The sequence below is a fragment of the Lepidochelys kempii genome, chromosome 10 (assembly GCF_965140265.1).
Source record: "Lepidochelys kempii isolate rLepKem1 chromosome 10, rLepKem1.hap2, whole genome shotgun sequence".
Classification (NCBI taxonomy): domain Eukaryota; kingdom Metazoa; phylum Chordata; order Testudines; family Cheloniidae; genus Lepidochelys; species Lepidochelys kempii.
The window spans coordinates 13,325,377-13,339,111 of NC_133265.1; the positions used below are offsets into that span (position 1 = coordinate 13,325,377).

Here is a 13,735-nt window from a genome sequence, read left to right on the forward strand (position 1 = left end):
ATAATACTGCCCTCTTCTTATTTACAGTGTCACCAGAAAGGGAGAACAGGCATTTGCATGGCACTTTTGTAGCCGGCATTGTAAGGTATTTAACATTCAGGCCCCTTCATGCTTTGGCCACCATTCCAGAAGACATGCTTCCAGGCTGATGACACTTGTTAAAAAAAAAATGCGTTAATTAAATTTGTGACTGAACGATTTGGAGGAGAATTGTATGTCTCCTGCTCTGTTTTACCTGCACTCTGCCATATATTTCATGTTATGGCAGTCTTAGATGATGTCCTAGCACATTTTGTTCATTTAAAGAACAAACTTTCACTGCAGATTTGACAACGCAAAGAAGGTACCAATGTGAGATTTCTAAAGATCGCTACAGCACTTGACCCAAGCTTTAAGAATCTGAAGTGCGTTCCAATGTGCAGCATGCTTTCAGAAGTCTTAAAAGAGTAACACTCTGATGCGGAAACTACAGAACCCGAAACACCAAAAAAGAAAAATCAACCTTCTGCTGGTGGCGTCTGACTCAAGGTAACGAAACTGAACATGCGTTGGTCCGCACTGCTTTGGATTGTTATCGAGCAGAACCCGTCATCAGTATGGACGCATGTCCCCTGGAATGGTGGTTGAAGCGAAGGGACATATGAATCCTTAGCACATCTGGCACATAAATATCTTGCGACACTGGCTACAACAATGCCCTGAGAACGCCGGTTCTCACTTTCAGGTGACATTGTAAACAAGAAGCAGGCAGCATTATTTCCTGCAAATGTAAACAAACTTATTTGTCTGAGCAATTGGCTGAACAAGAGGTAGGACTGAGTGGACTTGTAGGCTCCAAAATTTTACATGGTTTTATTTTTGAATGCAGTTTTATTGTACATAATTCTACATTTGTAAGTTCAACTTTCATGATAAAGAGATTGCACTACAGTACTTGTATTAGGTGAATTGAAAAATACTATTTTTGGTTTTTTTACAGTTCAAATACTTGTAATAAAAATAAATATAAAGTGAGTACTGTATACTTTGTATTGTGTTGTAATTGAAATCAATATATTTGAAAATGTAGAAAATATCCAAAAATATTTAAATAAATGGTATTCTGTTATTGCTAAATGGTGAGATTAATTTTTTTAATCACTTGACAGCCGTACTTTCCATATTACAATGTCATAAAATCATCTATAATTAAGAAGTGGTACAGACAGAACCCCAGTTCATCACACCATTTTAATCAACGTTCTAGATTTTAAGAAAGTGTTCATTAGTGTCCAGAGAGAGACCCTGTGGAATATTGCTAGAAGCTATGGGACACCACACAAGCTGATCAACATAAGAAGGAGTATATATGACAGAAGTACATGCACAGTAAGATCAGATACAGACCTGGCTGAGTGGTTTGATATTGTGACTGCAGTTAGACAAGCGTGTTTGTTATCAACAGTCCTCTTGGCATTAACAATAGACTAGGTGATCAAGTGGTCAACAAAGGGCATTGTGGACAGTGTCAAATGGGTTAGCGAAGATGAGTTATACAACCTTGACTTTGACAACAGTATTGCTTTACTAAGTATGACATGGAACAACATAGGGCCCTTACATCAGAGGTAGAATAGGAAGCAGCAAAAATAGGATTGAAAGGAAAAGCTGAGAAAAAACAAGATTATGAAGATAGGAAACTGGACCACAGATGGAAAGGTGTACATGGCTGGAAGAGCAGAATTCTTCTATCCGTTCGATTTCTATCTGGGGAGTGTGATGACATTTGAAGGTGTCTGCAATACAGATATTCATTTGAGATTAGGAAAAGCAAACACCACTTTGGAAGGATGGACAACATCTGGTCAAACAAAGGTCTCTACACCAAACTAGCAATCCGACTACACCATAAGGTTCTACTGAGCAAGCTACTGTACAGAGCAGAGACTAGTCAAAATTTCCTATAAGTATTTTTGTGCTTTCTTGAATGCCACCCCATATGCATAGGAAAAGCTTTCCATAAAAATCCAGAAAGCCATTACATTTTTCTCCTTCAGATTTTTTTGAAAAACTCAGCTGTGCTGGGATGGCTACAAAACATTTGATAATGGCTAGGCAGTTGCTGTGCTAAGACCACTACTTATTATATTAATTGTCTCACTGTTATCTTGTTCTCTATCCATCTGTCTGTTGTGTGTTTCGTTTGTCTCTCCTCGTATATTTAAACTGCAAGATTTTGGGGCAGGGACCTTTCCGTTGTTTGTTTACGGTGCCTAGCACAAAGGGGCCATAAACCCTGACTGATGCTTCTACATACTACCCCAATACAATATAATAATGAAATGATCAGCAGTGAAATAAATACCAATACTTACAATTACAGTGTAGTCTTTAGATTGACTAGTAATTAATTTATCACACAGCCAGGTTTTTTTTGCAATGGATGACAAATTGTTTTTACACAGCCCACAGATGTAAAATATATATCAGTGCTGAACCACAGGTAGCAACAGGGATGCTGGGACTGCTAGAACATAAATTTAAGCATATGCAGGATTGGGACCTATGTTTAGCTTTTGCAAAATATGTATAGTTCTCTTTTCCATTCCTTTAAGGTCATTATTACAGATCAAGAACAGAAATTCAAAGGAATTATCTTATTCAAAATGTTTGATTGCCATTTTCTTTGGCTAATTTGGGGACCAGTGCAACTTCCATTGATTTCAGTGGGAGACTTTTCTTTGACTCTAGTGTGAATTGAATTGGGCCAACAGAGTGCATCACAAGAATGTTATGGTGACAAAGGAAATAGCATTTTTGTCCTTGTTCTCCTAGTTCTTTGATTTATAAAGAGAGTCCTAAAGTTCAACTGACAGTTAAAGCCCTCATATACAGTGGGCCTAATTTCTGTTAGATGCAGTAAGAAAACACACATGGTGATAAACATAGTATAAATACCTAATCAGCTTAAAAAAAAAAGACAATCAATATTTGAAATAGTTTATATTTGTTATTGCTGAAAGTACTAAGCAAATCTGTATCATGATGAAATTTCAGTCTGGCTTACTTTCTGTTGTAATACAGACTAAATGAAAAAGCAGGTTAATAATTGGCTTGGTGAGTAATTGGTTTTGTTTCTGATTGTAGTATATTGCAATGTCTTTTAACTACTTTCCAATTTTATTACACAGTACAGTTTACTGTAGTATTTGCTATTGTAGCTGTGAATAAAATATGTAAAAATAACATTTTTTTTCAGTGAGTATACTGGTTTTTCAAGAGAGGTATTTTTTTCTATTTTGTTAAAAGAACAAACAGACTAAATTCTCTGCTGGCAGAACTCCATATTTAAAATAAACAATAAGGGGTAAAAATAAAGACATAATGAATTTTATCTTTTAAAATTGTACAAAAATGAAAATTAACAGTAGTTGAACAATCAAGGTTAATATCATGGAAATGAATGAGGATTAATGTGCACACAAGAGTCTACTGTAGCATTTTCCTTTGAACAGTCCATAATAAAAGCAGTAACATGCACACATTTCAAAAACATGGTTTCTCTTTCTAGAGGTGCACCATATAAGTTGCATATTGTCTTCTGATGAAGAAACCATTCAACTTCACTGAGTTGGTGTTTGTGTTTGATACCTAAATTATTATGCAGGCTGCTTGAAAAATAAGAGCAAGCTACAATGTGAACTTGTCAAAAACTCACCCGGTAAGAACGTCCCTGTTGTTTGAGGCTGTAGCAAATGGATTCCTTGATAGCAGGCAGAAACATTTTCCTGGTATTGGAAGCTTTTTCAGAATAAGTTCAGCAGAATCTCCAATGTCTCATTTCTCTATTAAGAATAAACAATAGCAGAGCTTAGAAAAAGAACGCTGACTCCACTGCACCACTCTTGTTAGTGTTACTGAACTCTGTATATACATGTGACTTCCCCCCACACATACACACACGTATAATCCTTTAAGCTTTAGCTGCATGCTCTGATTGGCTGAGAGGTCTATTACAAAAACAACCCCTCCACCCTGATATCTCTAAGTGATTAAGTCAGGAGGGTTAAGGGGCATTAATCATGGGGTCTGATCGTTACTCAGGGGCCTATTCTGTGTAACAGTGTGCACAATCATGAACACTTTTGTGTTTTTTTTAAAGCACATATTAAAAAGCATTATCCTGGTTTGAGAACTGTTGACTTATAATATAGTTAGATACATAAAGCAAATACTAAATGGATCCAGAGCGTAACTAAGGTTAGGGCTGAAAATCAGAGCCATTCTAATTTAGGGCAGTCTTTAAAACATGCTTACCGTGGTTTATACTACTGTAATATGGCATGTTCTAGGAACATTTTCAGTCGTTCAACGAGAATATGGCATGATTTTAATAACAAGATATCACTAAGGAAGACTTTATCAATTGCTCTTTCAATGTTACAAACATTTTTTATTTTAAACAAATGAGATTTTAAGTATCTAAATTAGTTGCATTTGAATAAAGAGTGTATTGTACATTGATTCCAATAATTTAGCTTGGATTCAGATGACCCTGAAATAATTTGTCTTTACTTCAGACAATAATCAGCAATTTAATTTATGTAGGTCCTCCTTCCTCCCCCAAGCAATAATCAGCAATGTGTAACACAACTTTTTATTAACAGAAGAAGGGAGTGATCCTCCTCCCATTGAAGTCAATGGGAAATTTGTCATTGATGTCAGTGGGAATAAGATTGAGCCCAAAATGTATTTTTTCAGCTCCTGAAACCATTAGTTGCTTATTTTTATTCTTAAACTATCTTGTAAGATAAATCTTCACAATACAAAATACATTTAAAATCAACCTAGAGTGAACAACTGAAAAGCAGAACCGTATACTGTTTAGCAGTATTTACAGGTAAACCACAAATTGCCTAATTAAATAATGTTGTGGTTTATTGAGGAGATTAGACATTAGAAAAGGTAAAAGACTGACTCCATCATTTCTTATTTATAATCTATATAATAGTCTAGTGGCTCTGGGAACTCTGCTGTAGTTATGTCTGTCAGCATTTCCATTATATGCTCTATTGTTAGTTGGCTGTTAAGTTGTTAGATAAGATGCACATTTTCCCCCCCAGAGTTGTATTTAGATGGACTAAGAAAGGTTCGGCAGCTCTGGATGATTATTTTTCTATTGTTAAAACGGCTTGTACAATTTTATATTTATATATTAATTACACTTTTGGCAGTAGACCATTATGTGGATAGGATTTTATTTATTTTGTATTTTGAATCACACAAAAATTTGATCTGTTGTGATTTACAGTTGAGAAAACTCCCATGATGGTTGTAGGGATTATAAAATGTAATGTGAAATATGCTTTACTGGTGAAATTCAGACCTTCTAAACTCATAAACCTCAATAAATGAACTTTGTGGAGAAAACAAATGTAAGGGTTGGGGGATGCAATGGTTCTCCCCCTTCCATCCTTTAGCCAGACCACAAGGCTCCCTGCATCTTTTATTCTACAGCTGGAATAGTGGCCACAGCTTGTGTTATAGGGGTCTCCCTACCCTGTGCCTCAGTTAAGGCAGGATCCCATGCCCTGGTAGTTCTCACTTTAGCCTGTTTGGAGCTCCTCTGAGGCTGGTCCCATGCACCGGTAATTCTCACTTAGTCACTTTAGCCTGTTCGGAGCTCCTCTGAGGCTGCTTTACACACTAAGGGTACATCTACACTTCAACAAAAAACCTGGCAGAGAGTTTCAGAGCCCAGGTCAAGTGATTCAGGCTTGTGCTGTGGGGCTAGTGTAGGTGTTCCTGCTCAGGCTCTGAAACCCAGCAACAGAGGAAAGTCTCAGAGCCAGAGCTCCAACCTGGGCAGGAATGTCCACACTGCTATTTTTAGCCCTGTAGCGCACCCAAATCAGTTGACCCAGGCTGTGAGACTTGCTGTTACAGGGCCTTTTTTTTTTTTTTGCACTGTAGATGTACCCCTCAGAGCCCAAGTCTGCGGGTTCATACTACAGAGCTAAAAATAGCAGCGTAGACATCCCCACCACCGCTTGCTGAGTTTCAGAGCCCAAGCTCCAGCCCAAGGGTGGAGCTTCACTACTATTTTTAACCCCATAGCATGAACCCCCCAAGTCTGTAGACCCAGGCTCTGACTCACCATCACAGGGGGGTTTTTTTTGCAGGGTAAATATACCCTAACATACTCCTGCTCCCAATCCCCATCTCCACCAAGCAGAAGCATTACAGGGCTTGAGTGGTTCTTAGAGCTTTGTGGACCCTCATCATCATAAATTTCACCCTTAATTTCTCAGATTACTATCAGTCAAATGTACAATTTTGTTGATGTTAGCTTGAGTAATATACAGTATGAGATATAACAATGCCTTTCATATAGTCCCCTTTGACGATTCCATAAAGCTATTGCGTGTCTGCACTTAGAAGTAATGTGGATAGCATAAAAGTCTTATTTGATTAGAGCAGAACCTTGACTACTAAGTGCATTGTAATGGCTCAAATGAAGCTGAAGTCAGTGAATGGTTCAAATGAAGTTATTTCTGGAGTATTAGCAGACTTGATACAGACAATGGAAAAGTCAGGTGTGTATTCTGTGTACAAATGTTAAATAATAAAAGTAATCTTGTATCGACTTTGGTTTTGTTCATGCAAGTATGATAATAAACTTCAAACATTAGGTTTTTAAGGAATGTTTAATACTAAATAAAATAGAATAGCCTATATCTGCTGAGTTAGGTTAAAAATTACTAAATCAGTTGAATTCATCAACAGACTAAAGAAAAACTAGGGCTTAGTTGTTTAATATTTTTGTGGTGGCTGCAATATAACTTTATATTTACCCAAGTGCATGTGTTGAAATACATCACATTTTCATTTACCTGTGTAACATTACTAAATCAGTGGATATATAATAGTGTCATTGCCATATGTGTATAATGTGTACAAACATCAATGGGAGTTATTGACACATACGAAAAGCTGAATGGAGGTACTTGTCAATAGTGTTTGTATCTCTTAGTTGATATTTATCTAATTTTTCCAATATAATATCTTTCAGTATAATTGTTTAAGCATAAGAGAAATAATAAATATAATAATAATATTTAGATCTACTGAGGTCTGGTTAATTAATTTGTATTAGGTGAGTGAGTATTCAAAATATTAATCAGTATCCAGTCATAAAAATATCCATATAGTGTATTTGGTAATTAATTTAAGAAAAATTGAGATTGCAAATGGGATCCCATGGATAAGATTAATTTGCAAGTTTTAGATTGTGAGGTCTTAAGAGCAGGAACTGTTTTCCTATATGTTTATAACCTAGTATATTTGAGGCGTTTTGTTCATTTTTCCAGCTACCGAACAATTACAATTGTGAGGTTTATTAGAAAACTCAAAAAAACTAACAAACAAACATATGTTGCAACGTTGACTATCCAAATATTTGAAGCCCTTAGGGCAGGGGCGGGCAAACTTTTTGGCCTGAGGGCCACATTGGGTTTTGGAAATTGTATGGAGGGCTGGATAGGGGAGGGAGTTGTGGCCCGCCCCACCTCCTATCTGCCCCCCTCATCCCCCCCCCAGGACCCCTGCCCCATCCACACACCGCGCTCCCTGTCTCCTGACTGCCCCTGGACCCCCGCCGCCCAACCCAACCCCTCCTCTCATTCCTGACTGCCCCCCAGGACCCATGCCCTATCCAACCACCCCTTTTCCCTGACCACCCCCGGAACCCCTGCTCCTGACTGCCCCCCCGGAACCCCTGCCCCCATTCAACCCCCCCTTCTCCCTGTCCCCTGACTGCCCCCGGAAGCCCCACCCCTGACTGCCCCTGCCACCCCATCCAACCCCCCCTCCTTCCTGACTGTCCCCCTAGGACCCCTGCCCCCATTCAACCCCCCTTTTCCCTGCCCTCTGACCACCCCAACCCCATCCATGCCCCCCCCCAGACTCCCCCGGCCCCCATACCGCGCTGCCTGGAGCACCAGTGGCTGGTGGTGGCGGCAGCGGCATGGCCCGGCTCCAGCCGGGCGGTGTGGCTGAGCACTGGGTCAGGCCGGGCTCTGCAGTTGTGCTGCCCCAGGAGCTCACCCCGCCGCCCAGAGCATTGCGCCGGCGGCGAGGTGAGACTGCGGGGGAGGGGCCGGGGACTAGCCTCCCCGGCCAGGAGCTCAGGAGCCGGGCAGGAGGGTCCTGCGGGCCTGGTGTGGCCTGCGGGCCTTTGTTTGCCCACCTCTGACTTACTGTCTACACCTCTACTATAGAAACCCAGCCAGTTTCCCTGTTGATAGTGTGAGACCCCTCCGTCCTGTTGAGCCAGCTAACTTGGGAAGCTGGCTAGCAAACTTCTGAACCTTCCTGACACACTTGCGGGACATAACGATGTATTTAGATAACAGGACTGAGGAGGATGGATAAGGGAGGTGCTATTAGAAAAATCTGTGCTATGCACAAATATTTTGCTCTTTGCCAACAATGGACAAAATCCTGCTATTCTCACTCATGCAAAATTCACACTCATTGGTAGTTTTCATGAGTAAGGGGATTAGGATTTGGCCCAACATAAAAATCTTGAGTAAGTAACATCATCCCTCCTCCCCATCCATTGTTCCACACACGCACCCACAGCTCCAAAAAAAGGGGGGGGGGGTCAAACATAAAACCCCATTCTATTTAGAGTTGTTAAATCAGTTTGCTTGGTAACTGAAATCTTTTTGTGCCTATCTCTGATATGAAGAGGTGTTGTTGCATGATTCTGCAATAATAAGACTCAGTCCAGTTCTCTTTGATATCAGTGGAAATCCCCGCATTGATTTCCCTCAGAGTTGCATCAGGCCCAAAATGAAGTGCTATACTCTTAACTTTTGAAGCAGGAAGCTTCTTCTAAAAGTTTTTAACTGGAAAAACAATTTAGGATGCTCACACAAGGACACTTTAACATGGAAAAACCTAATTGGAGCTAAATTAAAATAGATATGATCATTTTTGTTTATGTGCGTGCATCAACATTTTATGACTGACATCAGATATCATATTTGACAGTTATCACATTTTAAAATAACAGTGCTAATCTAGATCCGTCTTCATATTTTACAAAAAGAAAAGGAGTACTTGTGGCACCTTAGAGACTAACAAATTTATTTGAGCATAAGCTTTCGTGAGCTACAGCTCACTTCGCTGTAGCTCACGAAAGCTTATGCTCAAATAAATTTGTTAGTTTCTAAGGTGCCACAAGTACTTCTTTTCTTTTTGCGAATACAGACTAACACGGCTGCTACTCTGAAACCCTTCGTATTTCAGTTTTCTTATCTAGAGAGCTTTCAAATGCCACTAAAAGCAAACTCTTATCTCTTTAGTGTTTTTCCAAGTACACAGCAAAAGCAATATTGGCCTTTTCATGTTTGTAACCGCAAAAACAATCTTTCCTCCTGATGTGCATAAACAACTGGTGAAAATTGCATATATATATTTTTTAACAAAGTACCACCCTTCAGTCTATGCAAGATAAGGATTTCATAGTTATGGAATGTAAATAATCCAGAGTATGCAGAACTGCACCTTGACATAGCTTTATATTACTCATAATACAACACATTCCTGACTCATGTTACTTCTAAAGAGACAACACCTTGTATTGCTAACTACAGCGATGGAAATAAGCCTTGTTTTGAATTTGGCAATTTCATTCTAATTACTGAACATGAGTATGTGTGCTCAAGATAAATGTGAAAGCCAGGGCTGACAGGGTTTATAGTTCTATAAACTATTCCAGTATTAATTTAAAATTCAGGAAGAGATCTGTAGTCTCTCTCAGTGCATGCAAACAATTTGAATTCACTTTAATACGTATGGCAGGTTCATATAAAGATAAAATACCGCTATGTGGAGGATTAAGTAATATTGTTGGTTATATATTAAATAATACTATGTTTCTGCATAATTCTTAAAAGCGTGAGATTTTCCTTACCCTTTGTTGTATCCCTAAAAGAATTTGAAACCCTCAATCTCCAGTTATGCTGGAGTGGCAGCTGATAAGATCCTATTGCATTCCATACAAGTGGATGCAGTGCTAATGGCCAGAGACATGAATATCTCTGTCTCTTGTACTTAGAAAACCTATACATAGGCTTATTTGCATTTGATCTCTAATCTGAGTGGTTAAAAGGGATCTACTAAAGTTCACTGTTCGGTCACTCCTGGTGTAGATGTATTTGGGTGACTACAATGGTGCTTCAGTTTGCTTCTTTGTTTTTGCATACTTTCGGTAATTATATTAGCTGCTGTTTAAAAATGTCGTTAAAAGTTAAATCAGTTTATTTAACTATTCTGGACTAATTCAAACACATATAATATAATACACTGGTCCTTTTTATTAAAGCAATTGCCAACAGGGTTCTTTTCTGCAGACCTTCAGGAGGTCAAGACAAGGGAAATGCCCCTTCCCCTCAACCAATCTCCTTTCCCTTCTCCCTTTATCTTCCTGCCTTGTGTACTTCGTGAAGACTGTAGGAAAAGAGTCCTGCTCCTGCAGACATTAGAAGATCTGGGCATGGAGAGGTGACTGTAAGGAGACAGAGTCTTTGAGGGAAAACCCTTAGTGCTCATTGGTCCCTCTCATGAATTTAGGGGCCCATCACCCCCTTTGAGACTTTTTAGGGCCTAATTAAACTTGTTTTGGTTCAGCAGAGGCCTAATGAGCCTGATTTGCCTTATTTGGTGCTGAAGAACCTCCTAAAGCTCTGGTGCACCCCACCAGCCTTAGTGTGTTTCTTAAGGAATGTTGGTAGCCCAGATGAACATCTTAAGACTGTAGAGTGGGAAACCACAAGCCTCCTAAGGCTCAAGATCATAGAATCAGAAATGTAGGGCAGAAAGGGACTACAAGAGGTCATCAAGTCCAGCCCGTTTGCAGAAGCAGGACCCAGTATACCTACACTATCCCTGACAAGTGTCATCTAACCTTCTTTTAAAAGCCTCCAGTGGGGGGATTCCTCAACCTCCCTTGGAAGCCTATTCCAGTGCTTAACTACCCTTCAAGTTAGAAAATTTTCCCCAATATAAACTAAACTAAATCTTAGTTAATAAGATATAATAAACTAAATCTTCCTTGCTGCTGATTGTGCCTTTTACTCCTTGTCCTACCTTCAGTGGACATGGAGAACAATTGATCACTGTACCCTTTATAACAACCCTTAAAATATTTGAAGACTGTTATCAGGTACCCGCTCAGTCATCTTTTCTCAAGACTAAACATGCCCAGATTTTTTTAACCTTTCCCCAAAGGTCATGTTTTCTAAACCTTTTATCATTTTTGTTGCTCTCCTCTGGATTTTCCCCAACTTATCCACATCTTTCCTAAAGTGTGGCACACATAATTAGGCACAGTACTCCAGCTGAGGCATCACAAGTGCCAGGTAGAACAGGACAATTACCTCCCATGCCTTATATACAACACTCCAGTTAATACACCCCATAATATTAGCCTTTTTTGCAACTGCATCCCATTGTTGGCTTATAGTCAATTTATGATGCATTGTAACCTCCAGATCCTTTTCTGCAGTACTACTGCCTAGCCAAGAATTCCCCGTTTTGTTAGTTGTGCATTTGATTTTTCCTTCCTAAGTGAAGTACTTTGCACTTGCCTTTATTGAATTTCATCTTGTTCATTTCAGACCAATTCGTCAAGGTCATTTTGAATTATAATAATTTTCTTGCTCTCCTCCAAGGTGCTTGCAACCCCGCTCGGCTTGGTGTCATCTACAGGTGTTGTAAGCCTCTCTACTCCATTATCCAAGTCATTAATGAAACTATTGAATCATACCAGACCCTGCACACATCCCACTAGATGCATCCCCACCATTTGACAGTGAACCATTGATAACTGCTCTTTAAATATAGTCTTTCAACCAGTTTTGCATCCACTTTATAGTAATTTCATCTAGACCACATTTCCTTAGTTTGCTTATGAGAAAGTTATGTGGGACTGTGTCAAAACCCTACTGAAATCAAGATATATCACATCTACTGCTTTCCACTAGGCCAATATCCATGTCAAAGAAGGGAATTGGGTTGGTTTGGCATGATTTGTTCTTGACTAATCCATATTGGCTATTTCTTATAAACTGTTATTGTCTAGGTGCTTACAACATTTGCCTCTCTGCTAAGGTAACCTTTTTTTGTATCTGCCTGATGGGAAAACATTGCAGGAGGAGGCTGCAGTGAAGGGAGCCTTCAATCACTAGAATTCCCTTCACAGGATCCTGGGGCAGGAGGTAGAACAAGAAAGGAGAAGTGCTTGAAGCTGGGGGAGAGGAAAGGGGCTCATCATTGCTGTCATATTCCTTTATGAGGCCTGGAGTGTGGTAGTACCCACAGAGATGGGTGGGGGGGACTCCTTTTTATGGACCGTGGGAAATCTGTGACATGAGGACAGTGGGTTGAAGATGATGGTTAGCTAGCAGGATTTCATGACCAACAGACCAAAGTGTCTTTCCTTCCCCTACTTCCTAAAAATATGTAGGATTGAGCTCCCACCTTGTAGTCTCCTAATTTTGGCTGAAAATTTCCACACAGAAATGTTCTTAAGAAAATGTTAAGGTTTCAGTGGTGGGAATACATATTCCTTTTCAAGGATGTTAAAGAAACCTAAGAAATATAGAATTAAAGCTGCGATTCTCAAACAAGTCATTCCAAAAATTATGCTGTTGCTACATAGGACTGCTGATGAACAGGAAATTCAGTCTGTTAATGTCTCTCTCTCTCTCTCTGACAGGTGTCTCTGGTGTAATTTCAACCGTGGTTAAACTTGTTAGCACCAAAATTTGAGAGGAAGGAAAAATGGGAGAATGGAACAAAACTGCAAATTGACCTGTGTGGATTAAAATTGGACTGTTTTCAGTAAAAGGAAATGCAATGATTGTGACAGTAAAGTCGTTTAGCCAGGGAAAGGAAATAAACAGCACATATACAAAGTGGGAATGGGGGAATCTAACCAAGAATCCATGGCCATCACGTTAAAGTAACCTTATTTTAATTCTTTCTCCTTACTGTCTTAATATTAATTAATGGGATTGGGGGGATTGGTAATCAAGCAGTATATGCTGTGGGTAATTAGGAGATCTGGAGAGCTGTCCACAAGGGGTCTTGTCTTAAGAAGTGGTCCACAACATGATAAAAAGTTTGAGAACCACCAATATGATACTGGTATAGTCATCATTTATGTGTTAGGCTTGGAAGACAATGGCATGTGGTTTGATGGTTTCATCATCGTCATGTTGCTATTACGTCTCTGGAGTTTAGACGAAGGTCCTCTACTCCTGTCTGTTTCTGGCAGTATTTGCTGGTTTAATACTGTTATATTACAGTGCTCTGGCATAAAAGTGGCTCATCTTTCTATTTGCAAGTTAGACTAGTGTGAATCAGTCCATATGAACTTTACATATGGATTTACATCTTTGAAGAAGAAATGTGGCTGTGAAAAATCTTATTATGTGTACGTATGATGGAGTGTGTGGGGGGGTTATCTTATCGACTAAATATAGTAGGAAAATGTTAGAAACTAGTTGGACCTACTGTAGAGTTTGAATTTTTGCTTCTAGATTGTAAAATGCATTTTCCCTTTAAGATAAAGGTAAATGGCTTTTTCAGACATGGCTTGTTCATATGTTATACAAATCATCTTACCTCAGTTCAGTCTATGAAATTTTGGCATTTTCTGCAGTGTAGTCTGAAATTCTAGAAC

The 13,735-nt window shown here is 39.3% G+C and overlaps 2 protein-coding genes across 12 annotated transcripts in view; one reads left to right on the forward strand and one right to left on the reverse strand.

The window, feature by feature from the left end:
- The window catches only part of CHLSN (cholesin), a 242,284-nt gene that overhangs the window by 96,992 nt on the left and 131,557 nt on the right, over positions 1–13,735 (forward strand). The gene's annotated exons all lie outside the window — the stretch shown is intronic.
- The window catches only part of GPR146 (G protein-coupled receptor 146), a 66,470-nt gene that overhangs the window by 18,229 nt on the left and 34,506 nt on the right, over positions 1–13,735 (reverse strand). For 4 of the 5 annotated variants that reach the window (XM_073362053.1, XM_073362051.1, XM_073362047.1 and 1 more), the window contains exon 2: positions 3,698–3,824. The gene's annotated coding sequence lies outside the window, so the exon portion shown is untranslated. Of the gene's footprint in view, positions 1–3,697; positions 3,947–13,735 lie in introns of those variants that run through there. The other variant, XM_073362049.1, reaches the window with a different exon arrangement.